The sequence below is a fragment of the Ranitomeya imitator genome, chromosome 1 (assembly GCF_032444005.1).
Source record: "Ranitomeya imitator isolate aRanImi1 chromosome 1, aRanImi1.pri, whole genome shotgun sequence".
NCBI lineage: Eukaryota > Metazoa > Chordata > Amphibia > Anura > Dendrobatidae > Ranitomeya > Ranitomeya imitator.
Window position 1 is genome coordinate 17,081,839 of NC_091282.1, and position 25,205 is coordinate 17,107,043.

General features: G+C 46.5%; 1 pseudogene; it reads left to right on the plus strand.

Annotated features, from left to right (window-relative positions):
- LOC138658528 (zinc finger protein 345-like) overlaps nucleotides 1-25,205 on the plus strand; it is a 131,498-nt pseudogene that overhangs the window by 21,960 nt on the left and 84,333 nt on the right.

Genomic DNA, 25,205 nt, shown 5'->3' on the forward strand with positions numbered 1-25,205 from the left:
TTGTGGCTAAAAAAGATGGTTCCTTGAGGCCTTGCATATATTATCGTCTTTTGAATAAGATTACAGTCAAATATCAGTATCCTTTGCCATTGTTGACTGATTTATTTGCTCGCATTAAGGGGGCTAAATGGTTCACTAAGATTGATCTTAGGGGTGCGTATAATCTTGTGCGGATAAGGCAGGGTGATGAGTGGAAAACCGCATTTAATACGCCTGAGGGCCATTTCGAGTATTTGGTGATGCCTTTTGGACTTTCTAATGCTCCTTCGGTCTTCCAGTCCTTTATGCACGATATTTTCCGTGAATATCTGGATAAATTTATTATCGTGTATCTGGATGATGTTTTGTTTTTTTTCTGATGACTGGGAGTCTCATGTTCAGCAGGTCAGGAGGGTGTTTCAGGTCCTGCGGGCCAATTCTTTGTTTGTAAAGGGTTCTAAATGTCTCTTTGGAGTCCAGAAGATTTCTTTTTTGGGGTATATTTTTTCCCCTTCTACTATTGAGATGGATCCCGTCAAGGTTCAGGCTATTTGTGACTGGACGCAGCCTACATCTCTTAAGAGTCTACAGAAGTTCTTGGGCTTTGCTAATTTTTATCGTCGCTTCATAACTAATTTTTCTAGTGTTGCTAAACCTTTGACGGATTTGACTAAAAAGGGTGCTGATGTTACTGATTGGTCTCCTGCGGCTGTGGAGGCCTTTCAGGAACTTAAGCGCCGGTTCTCTTCTGCTCCTGTGTTGCGTCAGCCAGATACGTCGCTTCCTTTTCAGGTTGAGGTTGATGCTTCCGAGATCGGAGCGGGGGCGGTTTTGTCACAGAGAAGCTCCGATGGCTCAGTGATGAAGCCATGTGCGTTCTTTTCTAGAAAATTTTCGCCAGCTGAACGGAATTATGATGTTGGTAATCGGGAGCTTTTGGCCATGAAGTGGGCATTTGAGGAGTGGCGTCATTGGCTTGAGGGTGCTAGACATCGTGTGGTGGTCTTGACTGATCACAAAAATCTGATGTATCTTGAGTCTGCCAAGCGTCTGAATCCTAGACAGGCTCGTTGGTCACTGTTTTTCTCCCGTTTCAATTTTGTGGTTTCCTACCTGCCAGGTTCAAAGAATGTGAAGGCGGATGCTCTTTCTAGGAGTTTTGTGCCTGACTCCCCTGGAAATTCTGAGCCCACTGGTATCCTTAGGGATGGGGTGATTTTGTCGGCTGTCTCCCCAGACTTGCGACGTGCTTTGCAGGAGTTTCAGGCGGATAAACCTGATCGTTGTCTGCCGGAAAGACTGTTTGTTCCGGATAATTGGACCAGTAGAGTCATCTCCGAGGTCCATTCTTCTGTGTTGGCAGGTCATCCTGGAATATTTGGTACTAGAGACTTGGTGGCCAGGTCTTTTTGGTGGCCTTCCTTGTCGAGGGATGTGCGTTCTTTCGTGCAGTCTTGTGGAGTTTGTGCTCGGGCTAAGCCTTGCTGCTCTCGGGCCAGTGGATTGTTGTTACCTTTGCCTATTCCGAAGAGGCCTTGGACGCACATTTCCATGGACTTTATTTCGGATCTCCCTGTCTCTCAAAAAATGTCCGTCATATGGGTTGTGTGTGACCGCTTTTCTAAGATGGTTCATCTGGTACCCTTGCCTAAGTTACCTTCATCCTCTGAGTTGGTCCCTCTGTTTTTTCAAAACGTGGTCCGTTTGCATGGCATTCCGGAGAACATCGTTTCTGACAGGGGATCCCAGTTTGTGTCTAGATTTTGGCGGACGTTCTGTGCTAAGATGGGCATTGATTTGTCCTTTTCGTCTGCATTCCATCCCCAGACGAATGGCCAGACGGAACGAACTAATCAGACTTTAGAAACTTATTTAAGGTGTTTTGTTTCGGCTGATCAGGATGACTGGGTTTCCTTTTTGCCGCTTGCCGAGTTTGCCCTTAATAATCGGGCTAGTTCTGCTACCTTGGTTTCTCCTTTCTTTTGTAATTCGGGGTTTCATCCTCGTTTTTCCTCTGGTCAGGTGGAGCCTTCTGATTGTCCTGGAGTGGACATGGTGGTGGATAGGTTACATCGGATTTGGAGTCATGTGGTGGACAATTTGAAGTTGTCCCAGGAGAAGGCTCAGCAGTTTGCTAATCGCCGTCGCCGCGTGGGTCCTCGACTTCTTGTTGGGGACTTGGTGTGGTTGTCTTCTCGTTTTGTTCCTATGAAGGTCTCTTCTCCTAAGTTCAAGCCTCGGTTCATCGGTCCCTATAAGATCTTGGAAATTCTTAACCCTGTGTCGTTTCGTTTGGATCTCCCGGCATCGTTTGCTATTCATAATGTGTTCCATCGATCGTTGTTGCGGAAGTATGAGGTACCTGTCGTTCCTTCGCTTGAGCCTCCTGCTCCGGTGCTGGTAGAGGGTGAATTGGAGTATGTTGTGGAGAAGATATTGGATTCTCGTGTTTCCAGACGGAAACTCCAGTATTTGGTCAAGTGGAAGGGTTATGGTCAGGAGGATAATTCTTGGGTGATTGCCTCTGATGTTCATGCTGCCGATTTGGTCCGTGCGTTTCATAGGGCTCATCCTGGTCGCCCTGGTGGTTCTCGTGAGGGTTCGGTGACCCCTCCTCAAGGGGGGGGTACTGTTGTGGGTTCTGTTTTTGGGCTCCCTCTGGTGGTTACTGATGGTACTGGGTGACTTGTGTTCTCTGCGGTCTCTGGTGTCCACCTGTTCCATCAGGTTATGGGTGTTTCCTATTTAACCTGGCTGTTTTGTCATTTCCTCGCCGGCTATCAATGTAATCAGCGTGTCTGTTTGCCTTTGCTCCCTGCGTCTGTTATCTTCTGGACGAGCTAAGTTTTGATTTTCCTGTTCTATGTTTTGCTTACTTTTTGTCTTAGTCCAGCTTGCTGTTATGTGACTCCTTGCTGCTGGTTGCTCTAGTGGGCTGAAATTACTCCTCATGTTCCATGAGTTGGCACATGAGTTCAAGTAATTTCAGGATGGTTTTTTGAAGGGTTTTTCGCTGACCGCGCAGTTCACTTTTGTATCCTCTGCTATCTAGCTTTAGCGGGCCTCATTTTGCTGATTCTGTTTTCATTTCTACGTTTGTGCTTTCCTCTCATTTCACCGTTATTACATGTGGGGGGCTGCTATTTCTGTGGGGTGTTTCTCTGGAGGCAAGTGAGGTCTGTGTTTCTTCTTATAGGGGAAGCTAGTCCTTCGGCTGGTGCGAGACGTCTAGGAATCATCGTAGGCACGTTCCCCGGCTACTGCTAGTTGTGTGTGTAGGTTCAGGATCGCGGTCAGCTCAGGTTCCATCACCCTAGAGCTTGTTTTTGTTTTTCTGCTTGTCCTTTTGTGATCCCCTGCCATTGGGATCATGATAGAGCTCTGCCACAGAATTCACAACAGTCCAGTTAACCATCCCGGTTTTCGGGAAGTAATGTTGAGGTGGCCCCTTCCAAAGAGAGCTGATTTGGGTCGAGATATAAACTATCTCCAGATCTGCCATTATTCATTTAAAATTAAAATGAAATAAAATAAGTACGATGCATCGGAGGCAAGAAAACACATAGCCAGTGTCTGTCCATGTACAATTCAATGTCTTGTTCTCAGATGCCGGTCACAAGTCTTTATTACAACCACAGAAATAAGGAAAGTGGGAATTACATTACATTACCTAAGAGAGAAGAGATTTAAGTTGGGAAAAACAAAATTCAGACTGGTTCTACCCAGATCTATACATTTTAGAGACAAAGGATTGTCTACCACACAGACACTTCTATATCAGAGACAGCGCCCTGTGTTAGTGACCGTCCTCCGCCTATGAGGCTGATAATGAGCGGTCAGATCGGCGGAGGAGGCCGCGGTGGAGTTTTGTGGCTTTTCCTCCAGATTCTTCCTGATAAATGTTGATATTTGGCAGAATTTAGTGATTGTCGTTCTCTCGTCCCCGGTGATTTCCATCTTCTCCTTCATCATGAAGACGCCGGCAGGACGAGATCCCTCCAGCTGATCCAGTGCTCGTCCCTCCTCCTCCTGAATGACCCCGAGGATGGACGAGGACAGGGATGAGACCACCAGAAGATTATTCCACTTCGCCCTGGAGATCATCTCCCTGCTGAGCGGAGAGGTAACTCCTCTACATTTCTATCAGCTTTATTGTGTTCTGTGACAAGTCCGACATCCAGAATAGAGAGAAGGATTCTTTACTGTAAGAGCAGTGATTGTGTGGAGCTCTCTGCCCGGAGGAGTTGTCATGGGGATTCCCTATAAGAGCTGTAGAGGGGCCGGGATGTCTGTCCGGAGGGGAATAATATTCCCGGTTATGGCCCCAGATTACTGGAGACGGTTATTGATCCCGGGATTTCTACTGATTGTCAGATCTGGAGTCGGGAAGGAATCTTCTCCCTAAGTGTCTCTCTCCATACACAGGATTACACAATAGTGAGGAAGACACCGGGGGACGGTGTGACTCCCATCATCCATCTCCAGGAGTCAGGAGGGCGGAGCCCGGGCCCCATCACAGAGCCTCCCCCGCACTCCCTGCTACATGAGAGGAACAAGAAGATCCTGGAGCTCAGCAACAAGATGATTGAGCTGCTGAGCGGAGAGGTGACTGCTGGGAGATTATACAGGACTGGAGGATTCTGGGTGATGAGCGGAGAGGTGACTGCTGGGATATTATACAGGACTGGAGGATTCTGGGTGATGAGAGGAGAGGTGACTGCTGGGACATTATACAGGACTGGAGGATTCTGGGTGATGAGCGGAGAGGTGACTGCTGGGACATTATACAGGACTGGAGGATTCTGGGTGATGAGAGGAGAGGTGACTGCTGGGACATTATACAGGACTGGAGGATTCTGGGTGATGAGCGGAGAGGTGACTGCTGGGAGATTATACAGCACTGGAGGATTCTGGGTGATGAGCGGAGAGGTGACTGCTGGGACATTATACAGGACTGGAGGATTCTGGGTGATGAGAGGAGAGGTGACTGCTGGGACATTATACAGGACTGGAGGATTCTGGGTGATGAGCGGAGAGGTGACTGCTGGGACATTATAGAGGACTGGAGGATTCTGGGTGATGAGCGGAGAGGTGACTGCTGGGACATTATACAGCACTGGAGGATTCTGGGTGATGAGCGGAGAGGTGACTGCTGGGACATTATACAGCACTGGAGGATTCTGGGTGATGAGTGGAGAGGTGACTGGTGGGACATTATACAGGACTGGAGGATTCTGGGTGATGAGCGGAGAGGTGACTGCTGGGACATTATACAGCACTGGAGGATTCTGGGTGATGAGCGGAGAGGTGACTGCTGGGACATTATACAGAACTGGAGGATTCTGGGGGATGAGCGGAGAGGTGACTGCTGGGACATTATACAGCACTGGAGGATTCTGGGTGATGACCGGAGAGGTGACTGCTGGGACATTATACAGGACTGGAGGATTCTGGGTGATGAGCGGAGAGATGACTGCTGGGACATTATACAGGAGGATTCTGGGTGATGAGCGGAGAGGTGACTACTGGGACATTATACAGGACTGGAGGATTCTGGGTGATGAGCAGAGAGGTGACTGCTGGGACATTATACCGGACTGGAGGATTCTGGGTGATGAGCGGAGAGGTGACTGCTGGGACATTATACAGGACTGGAGGATTCTGGGTGATGAGCGGAGAGATGACTGCTGGGACATTATACAGGAGGATTCTGGGTGATGAGCGGAGAGGTGACTACTGGGACATTATACAGGACTGGAGGATTCTGGGTGATGAGCGGAGAGGTGACTGCTGGGACATTATACAGGTCTGGAGGATTCTGGGTGATGAGCGGAGAGGTGACTACTGGGACATTATACAGGTCTGGAGGATTCTGGGTGATGAGCGGAGAGGTGACTGCTGGGACATTATACAGGTCTGGAGGATTCTGGGTGATGAGCGGAGAGGTGACTGCTGGGACATTATACAGCACTGGAGGATTCTGGGTGATGAGCAGAGAGGTGACTGCTGGGACATTATACAGGTCTGGAGGATTCTGGGTGATGAGCGGAGAGGTGACTGCTGGGACATTATACAGCACTGGAGGATTCTGGGTGATGAGCGGAGAGGTGACTGCTGGGACATTATACAGCACTGGAGGATTCTGGGTGATGAGCAGAGAGGTGACTGCTGGGACATTATACAGGTCTGGAGGATTCTGGGTGATGAGCGGAGAGGTGACTGCTGGGACATTATACAGCACTGGAGGATTCTGGGTGATGAGCGGAGAGGAGACTGCTGGGACATTATACAGCACTGGAGGATTCTGGGTGATGAGCGGAGAGGAGACTGCTGGGACATTATACAGCACTGGAGGATTCTGGGTGATGAGCGGAGAGGAGACTGCTGGGACATTATACAGGACTGGAGGATTCTGGGTGATGAGCGGAGAGGAGACTGCTGGGACATTATACAGCACTGGAGGATTCTGGGTGATGAGCGGAGAGGTGACTGCTGGGACATTATACAGCACTGGAGGATTCTGGGTGATGACGGTGTCGTTGTTGTCAGGTTCCTATAAGGTGTCAGGACGTCGCTGTCTATCTCTCCATGGAGGAGTGGGAGTATCTAGAAGGACACCAGGATCGGTACCAGGATGTGATGATGGAGGAGCTCCGGCCTTTTACACCACGAGGTGAGAGGCTCCTTGTTGGCTACGGTGGATGTGATGACGTCTCTCCGGCGTCGTCCTATAATAGATGAGTTTTCTCCAGATTTGCTCCGGTTTTCTCTACATTTTCTCCGTCTGACAACAGCTTTCATTTCCCTGATTATTTTCTTCTGATCTGTGAGTTGCGGTTTCTCCGCTGTCGTCTCGTCTTCATCAGTCTTGAGTCTTCGTCCTCGGCGGCTTCTTTCAGAATCTTTCTCCTTCCTTAGAGCCTCGGTCACATTTTTTCTGCAGATGTCCCGTCCTTCTATCCGTTCTCTCCTGTGAGTTCTTTCGGTCCCCCTGCAGCGTTCGGCTTCCAGCCATAGAGGTGCGGTCGGTGCGGCTTCAGTGGCTCCTCAGTATACAGTGAGCAGTGGCTGAATCTGCGCCCCGGCACTGACTGACAGCCGGCTCTAATGCTGAGCCATAATGCTGAGCCGGCTGTCCGTCAGTGCCGGGGGCGCGGTAATTGCCGCTCTCTATACACTGACCCGTGACTGTAGCTGCACCGGCTGAAACTCTATGACTGGAAGCTGAACACTGCCAGGTGGAATAAGGTTCATTTCCTCCCGGCAGTGGGGCTCTCAGTGCTGACACCGGGCAGGTTATAAATGCTAGTAACTTGCAGATTACCCCATATCTGCAGGCTATTGGCATTATTATATGACAGGTTCCCTTTAAACGGCACTGTCAGGCTGTCGGCAGCAGTGAAGTGGTTAAACGTCAGCAATCAGAGTTCACTCCACAGACGCACACCTGGCATCCTCCATGTGTGAGCACTAGATATCAGTAAGGGGTTAATGAGACATCCGCTCTTCCTCTTCATGGGGTCTGATCAGAACACTGTAAGTGGGATGGTGACGCAGGTGTTGGCCCTGCAGGGACATCGGGCCGCTCAATGCTGGTAATAATCAGTGTAATCTCCCGTAAAGGGTTGTTCGTTCAGATGAATATGTATTATGGGGCTTTTCTGTGGAATCTGACCAGACAATCTCTCCTCGACTCCCCGTGTTCACCAGTAAGCGCCCATGACCCCGGTGCCTGCTCTCTAGTGTCCTCTCATATTACACATTGATAGGCGCTAACCGCTGCGTACCGGGGGCTCCCCACAACACCGTCCTCCCGAGCGCTGTGACCGTTAGTCGTACACGTGCACTTTTTTTTCTCTTTCAGAGTCAGACTCCGATCTTTCCGCGCACTTTCTGCCTATTTTAGTGTTTATATCGAGGCGAATGTTGAGATTTTTCTCTATTTAAGGAGGAATAAAAACGCAGTAACTTGCCTTTTAATAGGAGGACGGCAGGTTCTCTCCTCTTAGGCTTTGTTCACACTGGGTGTTGTTGCTGCTTTTTTATGCTAATTTTCAGCTGCGTTTTACAGTACCAGCTATGTCTATGACATTTCAGAAATCTCATGCACACAGCTTGCTTATTTGTCATCAGTATTTTGTGCTTTGCATGGTTTCTTGGACATAGAGCAGGTCACTTCTTTCAGCATTTTTTCAGTGTTTTTCACCCATTGACTTGAATGGGTGATGAAAAAAACGCTGCAAAATGCACCAAAAACGCAAGTATCATTTTTTAAGCGTTAATTCCATGCTAAAACCTCATTCTTTGAAATAGGACTTTTTTTGTCTACATTAAACTTTATCAGCATGCACAAGAGACAAATCTGGGACCTCAGGACTGGTGGTGAGGACCACAACAATGTAATTTAGTCCATGATACTTGAACCTAGAATTACCGGTTCTGAGAGACGTGTCTCATATATAGACAGATACACGGCAGGTGATGTATTCAGCCTGTGTCTCCACAGATGGATCCAGGAGGAGAAATCCACCAGAGAGTTGTCCCCGTCCTCTGTATCCCCAGGACTGTCCGGAGGAGAATCACAACATCCCGGAGAACCATCAGGTAGATGACACTGAAGCCCCCACAACATCTGACCATGAAGTGATGGGACCTGAGCTCATCTTACATTTTTCTTTTTAGGGTGAAGATCTGATTGATATTAAGGTTGAGGTTATACATGGAGCTCAAGAGGCGATCGCAATATGGGCCGATCAGCAGGGTGAGGAGGGGAGACTGTCATGTCTGTTCTGTGGTCACCTACTACTACTCCCATCATCTCATCACATGACACAATCTATAGTAGCATGTACAAAGTTTGGGCACCCCTGGTCAAAATTATTGTTATTGTGAACAGTTAAGCAAGTTGAAGATGACATGATCTCTAAAAGGCCTAAAGTTAAATTGAGTATAAACAAAAATTGGCGCGCACTCGGTTTAATGGGGGAGCGAGGTGCTGGTATAGTGGGCTGTGCAAGCCCTACGTATATGATAAAATATAGTACACCGCACACTCTATGTGTATATTTGCAAGGTGATGGAAAGTTTATTAACAAGTATAATTATAGTACAAGGAAAGCGACCAGAAGTAACTATGACGTTTCGGCCCAACCAGGGCCTTAATCATATAATCGCTAAAGAAAAATAAAACAAAAAAACAAAATAAACATAAGATATATACAATAAATCATATTGCAAAACAAAACAAAAAAAACAATAATGTTCCCAGCCTGGAAAAAAGAGACATTGGAATGCATAAATAGGAGAATGGGTAAACTCCAAATGGAGAAAATTACAATAGCAGTGACATAGCATGTTACATGCATATATAGAAACACCACATATGTTCCCCAAACAGAAAGGGGAAGAGAAAGCTTTTTCACAAGGCTAGACTAAGGTATCCGGAAACCAGACCTTATGACAATCAATATCGAGGGTACAGAGTAAAAAAACATTACCTTTACTATGTTTATAGTAGGGGAGGAGAAGGTCCTTGTGGACGAAGCTACACACTGCAGGAAAAAGGATATAGACACATGAGATAGGGGAGGTACATAGAGGATAAGGTGTGTGAGAGGATATGAGATGTACCTGGAATGCCAGATAGTGGTGCGTGTAATAACGCAATATCAGCCCTTGGGTGGATGCTATGGAGACACAGGAGATGGGCATGTGTAAGGGACATAAATCTATTATAGTTGAAGTAATATAGCAGTGCCGGTTGGCAATGTATAGGGGTGTAGGTTACCTGGTGTATAGTGGTATTAAGCGGCGCTCCCGCGCCCTGCTGCCGGTATGTAGCGTGGCCGGCGCTGTAATGATTTATAAGCGCAAACCGGAAGTAGGACCTGCGGCACCGGAAGTGACGCGGGCGGTCCGGGAGTGCAACTGCGCATGCGCAGCCGGCGATTCAGTGAGAATCCGGTTGCTAAGAGACCAGAGCGCCTTACATGTCAGCGGCTGCTGCGGGGTATCTGTGTCCATGTGGGCAACCAGGGGTGGGGGTAAATACTGTCTAAAGTGCCAGAAAAAAGCCAGAAAAAAGCCAGGGGGGGCATGTTGGCGAATATAATATGGAAGATAACAGGGTAATATGTTATAGGTGTATAACGTCATATTAAAGATGTTAGGGTGCTAATTTAATGCGTGTCAGTGGCTGTTGACAAAATAAGGCGGCGTATATTAATAAAAAGAATACTGAGGCTGTCTGAGAAGGCATGGGAAGTACGGGTGGGGAAAGGGCTAATGTAGGGAAACCTTGAAATGTAGCCTAGAGGGAGCTAGGTGGTAGACTGACTCTGGTTAAAGTAGCCATAGGAGAAAAGAAGGGGCTGGGGAGAGGATACCACTGTAGGTGATGTGTGTGGTGTAGGTATTAAGAAATTAATGGGTAGTGTACCTCTAAGGAACTCGCCTGGAGACTCAACGGATCTGTAAGGAAAAGGAAGAAATTAGAGAACTAGATTAAACCGACCAATCTATTTCCCTATTTAAGCCCCTAGGTGCAAGGGTGTCCAACGTGTATATCCACCAGGTTTCCCTGGATTTTAGACATTTGATGTGGTTACCGCCTCGTCTAGGACGGGGTACATGTTCAAGAACCTGAAATTTAAGTTGAGCCACTGTGTGTCTGGCTTTCATAAAGTGGTCAGGCAGGGGGAGCCAGATTTTATTGCACCTGATGGTAGACTTGTGGCTTGCGATTCTATCCCGTATGTGCTGTGTGGTCTCGCCGACGTAAAGTAGTCCGCAGGGGCACTTAATGACATAGATAACAAAATTAGAGCTGCACGTAAAAAAGCCACGAATGGGGTAGGATTTCCCTGTCCTTGGGTGTGTTACATTATCCGATTTTATCACATTGGAGCAGGCGGCACAATTCAAGCATGGGAAAGTTCCATTGCGGCGTGAGCTTAAAAATTGCTGAGTTGGTACACGAAGTGTGCTACCCATATCTGCCCTGACTATTTGGTCACAAATATTGGGAGGTCTCCTCATGCTCATGAGTGCTGGTGCTCTGAAGGATGGGATTTCTGGATGGGCTCTGCCAAGGAGGGGCCAGTGCTTTTTTATTACAGAGTACACCTTGGTCATGAAAGGATGATGAGTGTGTACAAACGGTATCCTTTCCAGGGATTGACGTGGTGTAGGACTCGTGGGCGGACTGGAGGACCTATTAAGCTCTTGTGTTAAGAGGGTCGAGGGGTAGTTCCTGTCGCTGAACTTTTGTGCCATAGTTTTGAGTCGAATTTGTCGCGTCCCTGGGTCCGTGACGATGCGGGAGACTCTTTTGAATTGAGACCTCGGCAAACTGTTTTTGGTAGTGGTTGGGTGGCAGCTAGAATATAGTAACAAACTGTTGCAGTCTGTTGGTTTAGTGTAGAGATCCGTTTTAAGGAATCCACTAGCATCCTTCAGTATTAGTGTATCCAAGAAGGCTATTTGGGCTTCGTGGGTGTGAATGGTAAACTTAAGCTCTTGGAAAGTGGAGTTAAGGGTGGAGTAGAATATATTGAGGGTGCTGGATGGCCCTGTCCATATCAAAAAAATATCGTCTATGTACCTACAATAGTCAAGGACATGTTGGGTAAAAAACTCATGTGTATAGACGTGCTGGGTTTCAAAGTAATCCATGTATGCATTGGCGTAGGCCGGAGCCACGTTCGAGCCCATAGCGGTCCCGCAAACTTGGGCATAGTAAGTATCCTCAAAGAGGAAATAATTTTCAAAGAGAACCATACGTAAGAGTTCAAGACAAAAGGTTATGGCATTCTGAGACATGTTCGTTTGTTGCAAAAGTTCTCTGGTGGCGTGCATGCCCTTCTCATGGGTTATGGAAGTATATAGGCTGTTGACGTCCATGGTGACAAGAATACTATGGGGAGGTACCTGGTGTAGCTGTTTAATTTTTTCAAGGAATTGGTTAGTGTCCAATATGAAGGATTTAGTGGTTTTGGTCAGGGGTGTCAGAATTTTTTCGAGAAATATTGAAAGTGGTGAAAGAACCGAGTCAGTGGATGCCACAATAGGTCTACCTGGGGGATTTTGTAAGGATTTATGTATTTTTGGTAGGACGTAAAAAACCGGAATGATAGGATGAGGGTTCTGAAGAAAAGTGGCTGTCTTGCTATCAATCGTGTTGTTCTCCTGGTACATTTTGACGATTTCCCTAATTTTTGTGCTGATCGCAGTGGTGGGATCCCTGGGTATGATCTTGTAAGTATTGGTGTCTGCTAGCTGTCTGAGGATCTCTCCCCGGTACTGTGTCCGATCCATGACCACTGTGGCCCCTCCCTTGTCCGCAGGTTTTATAGTAATGGTATTGTTGGACCGTAAGGAGGAAAGTGCCTGTTTCTCTTCCAGTGTCATGTTGGTATGCGTGGGAAAGAACCCTAGTCTTTGTTCATGTGATAGGGATTTAATGTCACGATCTACCAGAGAGATGAATGTTTCAATAGCGTGGTACGAATGAGGAGGAGAGAAAGTGCTAGTATTGCGAAGCCCCAGAGAAGAGATAGACAGTGCTGGGGTAGTTTCAGTGGATCCGGGAGGTCTCCCAACCGGAACAGATGTTGGTAAATTGCCAAAGTGAGTCTTAAGTCTAATGGATCTGTAGAAACGATGTAAGTCCTTCTCGAGTTGGAATGAGTCCCAATGAGGTGTTGGACAGAAAGATAATCCTTTCTGTAGGACGGTCAGTTCCGCTGGTGACAGGGAATAGCTGGAGATGTTAACCACTTGATTGGCTGGCTTACCTGGCTTCGGGTCAACATTCTTTCTACGCCGCGATCTTCGGGTTGGTCTGTTTGGTGTCGTCCCCCTCTGCGGCCTGTAGCTAAAAAATGTTGCCTGTTGGAACTGGTGGAGGAGTCGCTGCCGGAGCTGTAGGATCCTGGTCTTCTGGAGTAGTTGCGACGACGCCAGTTTGTGGTGTTGGACGAGTCGCTCCATCGGTACACCTTATCGGTAGCGTAATCCTCGCTATCCCTCTGGAACTTGAGTCTCTTACGTTCCTGCAGGTTTCTCTCGAATTCCAAGATGGCTTTATCCGTTTTAGTTTTAAGTGCGGTCCAGTTGTCCATCACAACTTTTGCCTATGATACAGCCACTTGCGCTAATATTGTGTCATCAGTGACTGGTTCCACTGAATTTCTTAAAACACCCGCAACCGATTTGAGAACCAGGGATTATGAAAAGACTAAGCGGAAGCTAGTCTCTTATGACTTACACTGCACTACCCTGGCCGAATACTTTCGCCAGAGCAAAATTCCTAGAGGATTGAGGTGTAATCTGCGACCCACACTATTCGCAGACAATCCTGAATTTTGCGAAAGGTACAAGCAGATCCTGAATAAATGCTCACTAGACATCATCATCCTAACAATAGAATACCTCCAGAAGGAAATTATTGACGTTCAAAAAAGTATCCAGGCCATCGAGACCCAGTTGACGACCACCCTCTCATCCACCGACTGGACCGCACTTAAAACTAAAACGGATAAAGCCATCTTGGAATTCGAGAGAAACCTGCAGGAACGTAAGAGACTCAAGTTCCAGAGGGATAGCGAGGATTACGCTACCGATAAGGTGTACCGATGGAGCGACTCGTCCAACACCACAAACTGGCGTCGTCGCAACTACTCCAGAAGACCAGGATCCTACAGCTCCGGCAGCGACTCCTCCACCAGTTCCAACAGGCAACATTTTTTAGCTACAGGCCGCAGAGGGGGACGACACCAAACAGACCAACCCGAAGATCGCGGCGTAGAAAGAATGTTGACCCGAAGCCAGGTAAGCCAGCCAATCAAGTGGTTAACATCTCCAGCTATTCCCTGTCACCAGCGGAACTGACCGTCCTACAGAAAGGATTATCTTTCTGTCCAACACCTCATTGGGACTCATTCCAACTCGAGAAGGACTTACATCGTTTCTACAGATCCATTAGACTTAAGACTCACTTTGGCAATTTACCAACATCTGTTCCGGTTGGGAGACCTCCCGGATCCACTGAAACTACCCCAGCACTGTCTATCTCTTCTCTGGGGCTTCGCAATACTAGCACTTTCTCTCCTCCTCATTCGTACCACGCTATTGAAACATTCATCTCTCTGGTAGATCGTGACATTAAATCCCTATCACATGAACAAAGACTAGGGTTCTTTCCCACGCATACCAACATGACACTGGAAGAGAAACAGGCACTTTCCTCCTTACGGTCCAACAATACCATTACTATAAAACCTGCGGACAAGGGAGGGGCCACAGTGGTCATGGATCGGACACAGTACCGGGGAGAGATCCTCAGACAGCTAGCAGACACCAATACTTACAAGATCATACCCAGGGATCCCACCACTGCGATCAGCACAAAAATTAGGGAAATCGTCAAAATGTACCAGGAGAACAATACGATTGATAGCAAGACAGCCACTTTTCTTCAGAACCCTCATCCTATCATTCCGGTTTTTTACGTCCTACCAAAAATACATAAATCCTTACAAAATCCCCCAGGTAGACCTATTGTGGCATCCACTGACTCGGTTCTTTCACCACTTTCAATATTTCTCGAAAAAATTCTGACACCCCTGACCAAAACCACTAAATCCTTCATATTGGACACTAACCAATTCCTTGAAAAAATTAAACAGCTACACCAGGTACCTCCCCATAGTATTCTTGTCACCATGGACGTCAACAGCCTATATACTTCCATAACCCATGAGAAGGGCATGCATGCCACCAGAGAACTTTTGCAACAAACGAACATGTCTCAGAATGCCATAACCTTTTGTCTTGAACTCTTACGTATGGTTCTCTTTGAAAATTATTTCCTCTTTGAGGATACTTACTATGCCCAAGTTTGCGGGACCGCTATGGGCTCGAACGTGGCTCCGGCCTACGCCAATGCATACATGGATTACTTTGAAACCCAGCACGTCTATACACATGAGTTTTTTACCCAACATGTCCTTGACTATTGTAGGTACATAGACGATATTTTTTTGATATGGACAGGGCCATCCAGCACCCTCAATATATTCTACTCCACCCTTAACTCCACTTTCCAAGAGCTTAAGTTTACCATTCACACCCACGAAGCCCAAATAGCCTTCTTGGATACACTAATACTGAAGGATGCTAGTGGATTCCTTAAAACGGATCTCTACACTAAACCAACAGACTGCAACAGTTTGTTACTATATTCTAGCTGCCACCCAACCACTACCAAAAACAGTTTGCCGAGGTCTCAATTCAAAAGAGTCTCCCGCATCGTCACGGACCCAGGGACGCGACAAATTCGACTCAAAACTATGGCACAAAAGTTCAGCGACAGGAACTACCCCTCGACCCTCTTAACACAAGAGCTTAATAGGTCCTCCAGTCCGCCCACGAGTCCTACACCACGTCAATCCCTGGAAAGGATACCGTTTGTACACACTCATCATCCTTTCATGACCAAGGTGTACTCTGTAATAAAAAAGCACTGGCCCCTCCTTGGCAGAGCCCATCCAGAAATCCCATCCTTCAGAGCACCAGCACTCATGAGCATGAGGAGACCTCCCAATATTCGTGACCAAATAGTCAGGGCAGATATGGGTAGCACACTTCGTGTACCAACTCAGCAATTTTTAAGCTCACGCCGCAATGGAACTTTCCCATGCTTGAATTGTGCCGCCTGCTCCAATGTGATAAAATCGGATAATGTAACACACCCAAGGACAGGGAAATCCTACCCCATTCGTGGCTTTTTTACGTGCAGCTCTAATTTTGTTATCTATGTCATTAAGTGCCCCTGCGGACTACTTTACGTCGGCGAGACCACACAGCACATACGGGATAGAATCGCAAGCCACAAGTCTACCATCAGGTGCAATAAAATCTGGCTCCCCCTGCCTGACCACTTTATGAAAGCCAGACACACAGTGGCTCAACTTAAATTTCAGGTTCTTGAACATGTACCCCGTCCTAGACGAGGCGGTAACCACATCAAATGTCTAAAATCCAGGGAAACCTGGTGGATATACACGTTGGACACCCTTGCACCTAGGGGCTTAAATAGGGAAATAGATTGGTCGGTTTAATCTAGTTCTCTAATTTCTTCCTTTTCCTTACAGATCCGTTGAGTCTCCAGGCGAGTTCCTTAGAGGTACACTACCCATTAATTTCTTAATACCTACACCACACACATCACCTACAGTGGTATCCTCTCCCCAGCCCCTTCTTTTCTCCTATGGCTACTTTAACCAGAGTCAGTCTACCACCTAGCTCCCTCTAGGCTACATTTCAAGGTTTCCCTACATTAGCCCTTTCCCCACCCGTACTTCCCATGCCTTCTCAGACAGCCTCAGTATTCTTTTTATTAATATACGCCGCCTTATTTTGTCAACAGCCACTGACACGCATTAAATTAGCACCCTAACATCTTTAATATGACGTTATACACCTATAACATATTACCCTGTTATCTTCCATATTATATTCGCCAACATGCCCCCCCTGGCTTTTTTCTGGCTTTTTTCTGGCACTTTAGACAGTATTTACCCCCACCCCTGGTTGCCCACATGGACACAGATACCCCGCAGCAGCCGCTGACATGTAAGGCGCTCTGGTCTCTTAGCAACCGAATTCTCACTGAATCGCCGGCTGCGCATGCGCAGTTGCACTCCCGGACCACCCGCGTCACTTCCAGTGCCGCAGATCCTACTTCCGGTTTGCGCTTATAAATCATTACAGCGCCGGCCACGCTACATACCGGCAGCAGGGCGCGGGAGCGCCGCTTAATACCACTATACACCAGGTAACCTACACCCCTATACATTGCCAACCGGCACTGCTATATTACTTCAACTATAATAGATTTATGTCCCTTACACATGCCCATCTCCTGTGTCTCCATAGCATCCACCCAAGGGCTGATATTGCGTTATTACACGCACCACTATCTGGCATTCCAGGTACATCTCATATCCTCTCACACACCTTATCCTCTATGTACCTCCCCTATCTCATGTGTCTATATCCTTTTTCCTGCAGTGTGTAGCTTCGTCCACAAGGACCTTCTCCTCCCCTACTATAAACATAGTAAAGGTAATGTTTTTTTACTCTGTACCCTCGATATTGATTGTCATAAGGTCTGGTTTCCGGATACCTTAGTCTAGCCTTGTGAAAAAGCTTTCTCTTCCCCTTTCTGTTTGGGGAACATATGTGGTGTTTCTATATATGCATGTAACATGCTATGTCACTGCTATTGTAATTTTCTCCATTTGGAGTTTACCCATTCTCCTATTTATGCATTCCAATGTCTCTTTTTTCCAGGCTGGGAACATTATTGTTTTTTTTGTTTTGTTTTGCAATATGATTTATTGTATATATCTTATGTTTATTTTGTTTTTTTGTTTTATTTTTCTTTAGCGATTATATGATTAAGGCCCTGGTTGGGCCGAAACGTCATAGTTACTTCTGGTCGCTTTCCTATACTATAATTATACTTGTTAATAAACTTTCCATCACCTTGCAAATATACACATAGAGTGTGCGGTGTACTATATTTTATCATAAAGTTAAATTGACACATTTTGTTTGTGTATTATGCAAATAATATATACATTGCCATTTTTTGCACTTTAAAAATTACAAAAAGGAAAATAGGCCAGTCCAAAAGCTTGGACACCCTTGGAGATTTGTGTGCTCAGATAACTTTGACCAAGGTTTCAGACCTTAATTAGCCTGTTATGGCTTGTTCACTATCATCGTTAGGAAAGGCCAGGTGATGCAAATTTGCCAGCTTAATATAAACCCTGCCTCCTCTGGCCTTGTGCCAAAAAAACAGCAGCCATGGGTTTATCTAAGTAGTTGTCTGGCACTCGAAACATGAAAATGGTGGAAGCCAACTAAACAGGTTATCAGGAACATTGGAGGTCAAGATAAGGTCTGAAAGACCAAGCAAAATTTTAGTGATAGCTGCTCTAAGATTTTTAGACAGGCAAATCAGAACCCCCTGCTTGACTGCAAAAGACCCTTCAGAAGGATATAGCAAACTCTGGAGTTGTGGTACATTGTTCTACTGTTCACAGACACCTGTACAAATATGGCTTTCATGGAAGAGTCATCTGAAGAAAACCTCTCCTGCATCCTTCCCATACATTTTAGAGTCAGAAGTATGCAAAGAACATCTAAACAAACCTGATGCATTTTGGAAACAAGACCTGTGGACCGATGAGGTTAAAATAGAACTCTGTGGCCACAATGATCAAAGGTATGTGTGGATAGTTCTCTAAGAGTTATCATCAACTTGTTGCTTGTTGCCTGTCCTTAGCAGTGGTTTCCTAGCAGCTATTTTACCATGAAGGCCTGCTGCACAAAGTCTCCTCTTAGCAGTTGTTGTAGAGATGTGTCTGCTGCTAGAACTCTGTGTGGCATTGACCTGGTCTCTAATCTGAGCTGCTGTTAACCTGCGATTTCTGAGGCTGGTGACTCGGATAAACTTAAGAAGCAGAGGTGACTCTTGGTCTTCCTTTCCTGGGGCGGTCCTCATGTGAGCCAGTTTCTTTGTAGTGCTTGATGGTTTTTGCCACTGCACTTGGGGACACTTTCAAAGTTTTCCCAATTTTTCGGACTGACTGACCTTCATTTCCTAAAGTAATGATGTCCACTCGTTTTTCTTCACTTAGCTGCTTTTTTCTTGCCATAATACAAATTCTAACAGTCTATTCAGTAGGACTATCATCTGTGTATCCACCAGACTTCTACACAACTGATGGTCACAACCCCGTTTAGAAGACAAGAAATCCCACTTATTAAACCTGACAGGGCACACCTGTGAAGTGAAAACCATTCCCGGTGACTACTGTTGTGAATTCTGTGGCAGAGCTCCCTCCTGTGGTCACAAGTGGTACTTCGGCTGATTCTCTCTATGAGCTTCCGTTGGTGGAGGAAAGTGGTACTGCGGCTTCTGAGTTTCCTTCCTCAGGTGATGTGGTGAAGTCGTTAGGTGCTGCTCTGTTTGACTCCACCTAGTGCTTTGATCCTGGCCTCCAGTCAATGTTCTAGTATTGGACTAGCTTCCTCCTGGATCGTTCCTGTGGCCTGCTGCTCTGCATAGCTAAGTTGCTCTTGTGTTATTTTTGTTTGCTGTTTTTTCTGTCCAGCTTGTTTATTTGGTTTTTCTTGCTTGCTGGAAGCTCTGGGACGCAGAGGGTGTACCTCCGTGCTGTTAGTCGGTACGGAGGGTCTTTTTGCCCCCTTTGCGTGGTTGTTTGTAGGGTTTTGTGTTGACCGCAAAGTTACCTTTCCTATCCTCGCTCTGTTCAGAAAGTCGGGCCTCACTTTGCTAAATCTATTTCATCTCTACGTTTGTCTTTTCATCTTAACTCACAGTCATTATATGTGGGGGGCTGCCTTTTCCTTTGGGGTATTTCTCTGAGGCAAGGTAGGCTTATTTTCTATCTTCAGGCTAGCTAGTTTCTCAGGCTGTGCCGAGTTGCATAGGGAGCGTTAGGCGCAATCCACGGCTGCCTCTAGTGTGGTTGGAGAGGATTAGGGATTGCGGTCAGCAGAGTTCCCACGTCTCAGAGCTCGTTCTATGTTTTTGGGTTATTGTCAGGTCACTGTATGTGCTCTGACTTCTATGTCCATTGTGGTACTGAATTACCAAATCATAACAGTACTGGAGGCCGAAAGTACTAATGATTCTCAATAGAGGGAAAAAAGAAGTTCTGAGACCATTTTTTTTTCTCTACACTGTGTTTTGCCTTTTTTTTTTCCCCTAGACATTTGGGTGGTTCAGGACACAGGTGTAGCGATGGACATTAAAGGTCTGTCTTCATGTGTGGATCAGCTCACGGCAAGAGTACAAAATATTCAAGACTTTGTGGTTCAGAATTCTATGTTAGAACCAAGGATTCCTATCCCTGATTTGTTTTTTGGAGATAGAACTAAATTTCTGAGTTTCAAAAATAATTGTAAACTATTTCTGGCTTTGAAACCTCGCTCCTCTGGTGACCCAGTTCAACAAGTTAGGATCATTATTTCTTTTTTACGTGGCGACCCTCAGGACTGGGCATTTTCTCTTGCGCCAGGAGATCCCGCATTATGTAATATTGCTGCGTTTTTCCTGGCGCTCGGATTGCTGTACGATGAACCTAATTCAGTGGATCAGGCAGAAAAAAATTTACTGACTCTGTGTCAGGGTCAGGATGAGATAGAGGTATATTGTCAGAAATTTAGAAAGTGGTCCGTGCTCACTCAATGGAATGAAGGTGCGCTCGCAGCTATTTTCAGAAAGGGTCTCTCTGAAGCCCTTAAGGATGTCATGGTGGGATTTCCTATGCCTGCTGGTCTGAATGAGTCTATGTCTTTGGCCATTCAGATCGGCCGACGCTTGCGTGAGCGTAAATCTGTGCACCATTTGGCGGTATTATCTGAGCATAAACCTGAGCTTATGCAGTGTGATAGGACTTTGACCAGAGTTGAACGGAAAGAACACAGACGTCTGAATGGGCTGTGTTTCTACTGTGGTGATTCCACTCATGCTATCTCTGATTGTCCTAAGCGCACTAAGCGGTTCGCTAGGTCTGCCACCATTGGTACGGTACAGTCAAAATTTCTTTTGTCCGTTACCTTGATCTGCTCTTTGTCATCTTATTCTGTCATGGCATTTGTGGATTCAGGCGCTGCCCTGAATTTGATGGACTTGGAGTATGCTAGGCATTGTGGGTTTTTCTTGGAGCCCTTGCAGTGTCCTATTCCATTGAGAGGAATTGATGCTACGCCTTTGGCCAAGAATAAGCCTCAGTATTGGACCCAGCTGACCATGTGCATGGCTCCTGCACATCAGGAGGTTATTCGCTTTCTGGTGTTGCATAATCTGCATGATGTGGTCGTGTTGGGGTTGCCGTGGCTGCAAGTCCATAATCCAGTATTAGATTGGAAATCCATGTCTGTGTCCAGCTGGGGTTGTCAGGGGGTACATGGTGATGTCCCATTTCTGTCTATTTCGTCATCCACCCCTTCTGAGGTCCCAGAATTCTTGTCTGATTACCGGGATGTATTTGATGAGCCCAGGTCCGATACCCTACCTCCGCATAGGGATTGTGATTGTGCTATCGATTTGATTCCTGGTAGTAAATTCCCAAAAGGTCGACTGTTTAATTTATCTGTGCCTGAGCACGCCGCTATGCGGAGTTACGTGAAGGAGTCCTTGGAGAAGGGGCATATTCGCCCGCCATCGTCGCCATTGGGAGCGGGATTCTTTTTTGTGGCCAAGAAGGATGGTTCGCTGAGACCTTGTATAGATTACCGCCTTCTAAATAAGATCACGGTTAAATTTCAGTACCCCTTGCCGCTGTTATCTGATTTGTTTGCTCGGATTAAGGGGGCTAGTTGGTTCACCAAAATAGATCTTCGTGGTGCATATAATCTTGTGCGTATTAAGCGAGGCGATGAATGGAAAACTGCATTTAATACGCCTGAGGGCCATTTTGAGTACCTAGTAATGCCATTCGGACTTGCCAATGCTCCATCAGTGTTTCAGTCCTTTATGCATGACATCTTCCGAGAGTACCTGGATAAATTCCTGATTGTATACTTGGATGATATTTTGGTCTTCTCGGATGATTGGGAGTCTCATGTGAAGCAGGTCAGAACGGTGTTTCAGGTCCTGCGTGCTAATTCTTTGTTTGTGAAGGGATCAAAGTGTCTCTTTGGTTGTTAGAAGGTTTCATTTTTGGGGTTCATTTTTTCCCCTTCTACTATCGAGATGGACCCTGTTAAGGTCCAGGCCATCCATGATTGGACTCAGCCGACATCTCTGAAAAGTCTGCAAAAGTTCCTGGGCTTTGCTAATTTTTATCGTCGCTTCATCTGCAATTTTTCTAGTATTGCTAAACCATTGACCGATTTGAACAAGAAGGGTGCTGATGTGGTCAATTGGTCTTCTGCTGCTGTGGAAGCTTTTCAAGAGTTGAAGCGTAGTTTTTCTTCTGCCCCTGTGTTGTGTCAGCCAGATGTTTCGCTTCCGTTCCAGGTCGAGGTTGATGCTTCTGAGATTGGAGCTGGGGCTGTTTTGTCGCAGAGAAGTTCTCATTGCTCGGTGATGAAACCATGCGCCTTCTTTTCCAGGAAGTTTTCGCCTGCTGAGCGAAATTATGATGTTGGCAATCGAGAGTTGCTGGCCATGAAGTGGGCATTCGAGGAGTGGCGTCATTGGCTTGAGGGAGCTAAGCATCGCGTGGTGGTCTTGACTGATCATAAGAACTTGACTTATCTCGAGTCTGCCAAGCGGTTGAATCCTAGACAGGCTCGTTGGGCGCTGTTTTTCGCCCGTTTTGACTTTGTGATTTCGTACCTTCCGGGCTCTAAAAATGTGAAGGCGGATGCTCTGTCTAGGAGTTTTGTGCCCGACTCTCCGGGTTTGTCTGAGCCGGCGGGTATTCTCAAAGAGGGAGTAATTGTGTCTGCCATCTCCCCTGATTTGCGGCGGGTGCTGCAAAAATTTCAGGCTAATAAACCTGATCGTTGCCCAGCGGAGAAACTGTTTGTCCCTGATAGGTGGACGAATAGAGTTATCTCTGAGGTTCATTGTTCGGTGTTGGCTGGTCATCCTGGAATCTTTGGTACCAGAGAGTTAGTGGCTAGATCCTTTTGGTGGCCATCTCTGTCGTGGGATGTGCGTTATTTTGTGCAGTCCTGTGGGATTTGTGCTCGGGCTAAGCCCTGCTGTTCTCGTGCCAGTGGGTTGCTTTTGCCCTTGCCGGTCCCGAAGAGGCCTTGGACACATATCTCTATGGATTTTATTTCAGATCTTCCCGTCTCTCAAAAGATGTCAGTCATTTGGGTAATTTGTGATCGCTTCTCTAAGATGGTCCATTTGGTACCCTTGTCTAAATTACCTTCCTCCTCTGATTTGGTGCCATTGTTCTTCCAGCATGTGGTTCGTTTACATGGCATTCCAGAGAATATCGTTTCTGACAGAAGTTCCCAGTTTGTTTTGAGGTTTTGGCGGGCTTTTTGTGGTAGGATGGGCATTGACTTGTCTTTTTCCTCGGCTTTCCATCCTCAGACTAATGGCCAGACCGAACGAACCAATCAGACCTTGGAAACATATCTGAGATGTTTTGTTTCTGCTAATCAGGATGACTGGGTGTCCTTTTTGCCTTTGGCTGAGTTCGCCCTTAATAATCGGGCCAGCTCGGCTACCTTGGTTTCGCCGTTTTTCTGCAACTCTGAGTGCCATCCTCGTTTCTCTTCAGGGCAGGTTGAGTCTTCGGACTGTCCTGGTGTGGATACTGTGGTGGACAGGTTACAGCAGATTTGGACTCATGTAGTGGACAATTTGACCTTGTCCCAGGAGAAGGCTCAACGTTTTGCTAATCGCAGACGCTGTGTGGGTCCCCGACTTCGTGTTGGGGATTTGGTTTGGTCGTCTTCTCATCATATTCCTATGAAGGTTTCCTCTCCTAAGTTTAAACCTCGTTTCATTGGTCCGTATAGGATTTCTGAGGTTCTTAATCCTGTGTCTTTTCGTTTGACCCTTCCAGATTCTTTTTCCATCCATAACGTATTCCATAGGTCGTTGTTGCGGAGATACGTGGCACCTATGGTTCCATCTGTTGATCCTCCTGCCCCGGTTTTGGTGGAGGGGGAGTTGGAGTATATTGTGGAGAAGATTTTGGATTCTCGTGTTTCAAGACGGAAACTCCAATATCTGGTTAAGTGGAAGGGTTATGCTCAGGAAGATAATTCCTGGGTCTTTGCCTCTGATGTCCATGCTCCCGATCTTGTTCGTGCCTTTCATGTGGCTCATCCTGGTCGTCCTGGGGGCTCTGGTGAGGGTTCGGTGACCCCTCCTCAAGGGGGGGTACTGTTGTGAATTCTGTGGCAGAGCTCCCTCCTGTGGTCACAAGTGGTACTTCGGCTGATTTTCTCTATGAGCTTCCGTTGGTGGAGGAAAGTGGTACTGCGGCTTCTGAATTCCCTTCCTCAGGTGATGTGGTGAAGTCGTTAGGTGCTGCTCTGTTTGACTCCACCTAGTGCTTTGATCCTGGCCTCCAGTCAATGTTCTAGTATTGGACTAGCTTCCTCCTGGATCGTTCCTGTGGCCTGCTGCTCTGCATAGCTAAGTTGCTCTTGTGTTATTTTTGTTTGCTGTTTTTTCTGTCCAGCTTGTTTATTTGGTTTTTCTTGCTTGCTGGAAGCTCTGGGACGCAGAGGGTGTACCTCCGTGCCATTAGTCGGTACGGAGGGTATTTTTGCCCCCTTTGCGTGGTTGTTTGTAGGGTTTTGTGTTGACCGCAAAGTTACCTTCCCTATCCTCGCTCTGTTCAGAAAGTCGGGCCTCACTTTGCTAAATCTATTTCATCTCTACGTTTGTCTTTTCATCTTAACTCACAGTCATTATATGTGGGGGGCTGCCTTTTCCTTTGGGGTATTTCTCTGAGGCAAGGTAGGCTTATTTTCTATCTTCAGGCTAGCTAGTTTCTCAGGCTGTGCCGAGTTGCATAGGGAGCGTTAGGCGCAATCCACGGCTGCCTCTAGTGTGGTTGGAGAGGATTAGGGATTGCGGTCAGCAGAGTTCCCACGTCTCAGAGCTCGTTCTATGTTTTTGGGTTATTGTCAGGTCACTGTATGTGCTCTGACTTCTATGTCCATTGTGGTACTGAATTACCAAATCATAACAGACTACCTCTTGAAGCTCATCAAGAGAATGCCAAGAGTCTGCAAAGCAGTCATCAAAGCAAAAGGTGGCTACTTTGAAGAACCTAGAATATAAGACATAATTTCAGTTGTTTCACACTTTTTTGTTAAGTATATAATTCCACATGTGTTAATTCATAGTTTTGATGCCTTCAGTGTGAATTTACAATTTTCATAGTCATGAAAATACAGAAAAATCTTTAAATGAGAAGGTGTGTCCAAACTTTTGGTCTATACTGTACCTATAAAGAGAAAAATCAGAGACACTGAACATTTTGCAGTGGTCTCTTAATTTTTGCCAGAGCTGTAGTTTGGGTGCTTTTTTTGTTGATATAATGTGGTGTTGGTTTGCCATGTGAAAGTAACCGGAGGGCCTCTCATTCTCTGTAACCCAACTGATGCGAAGGAGAGGTACCGCCCTTTTATTTTCAGTAGGTTTCCTGTCCTGGCTGGGAGGATCCCTCTCTCAGGTGTGCTGTTATGGGTTCCAGAAA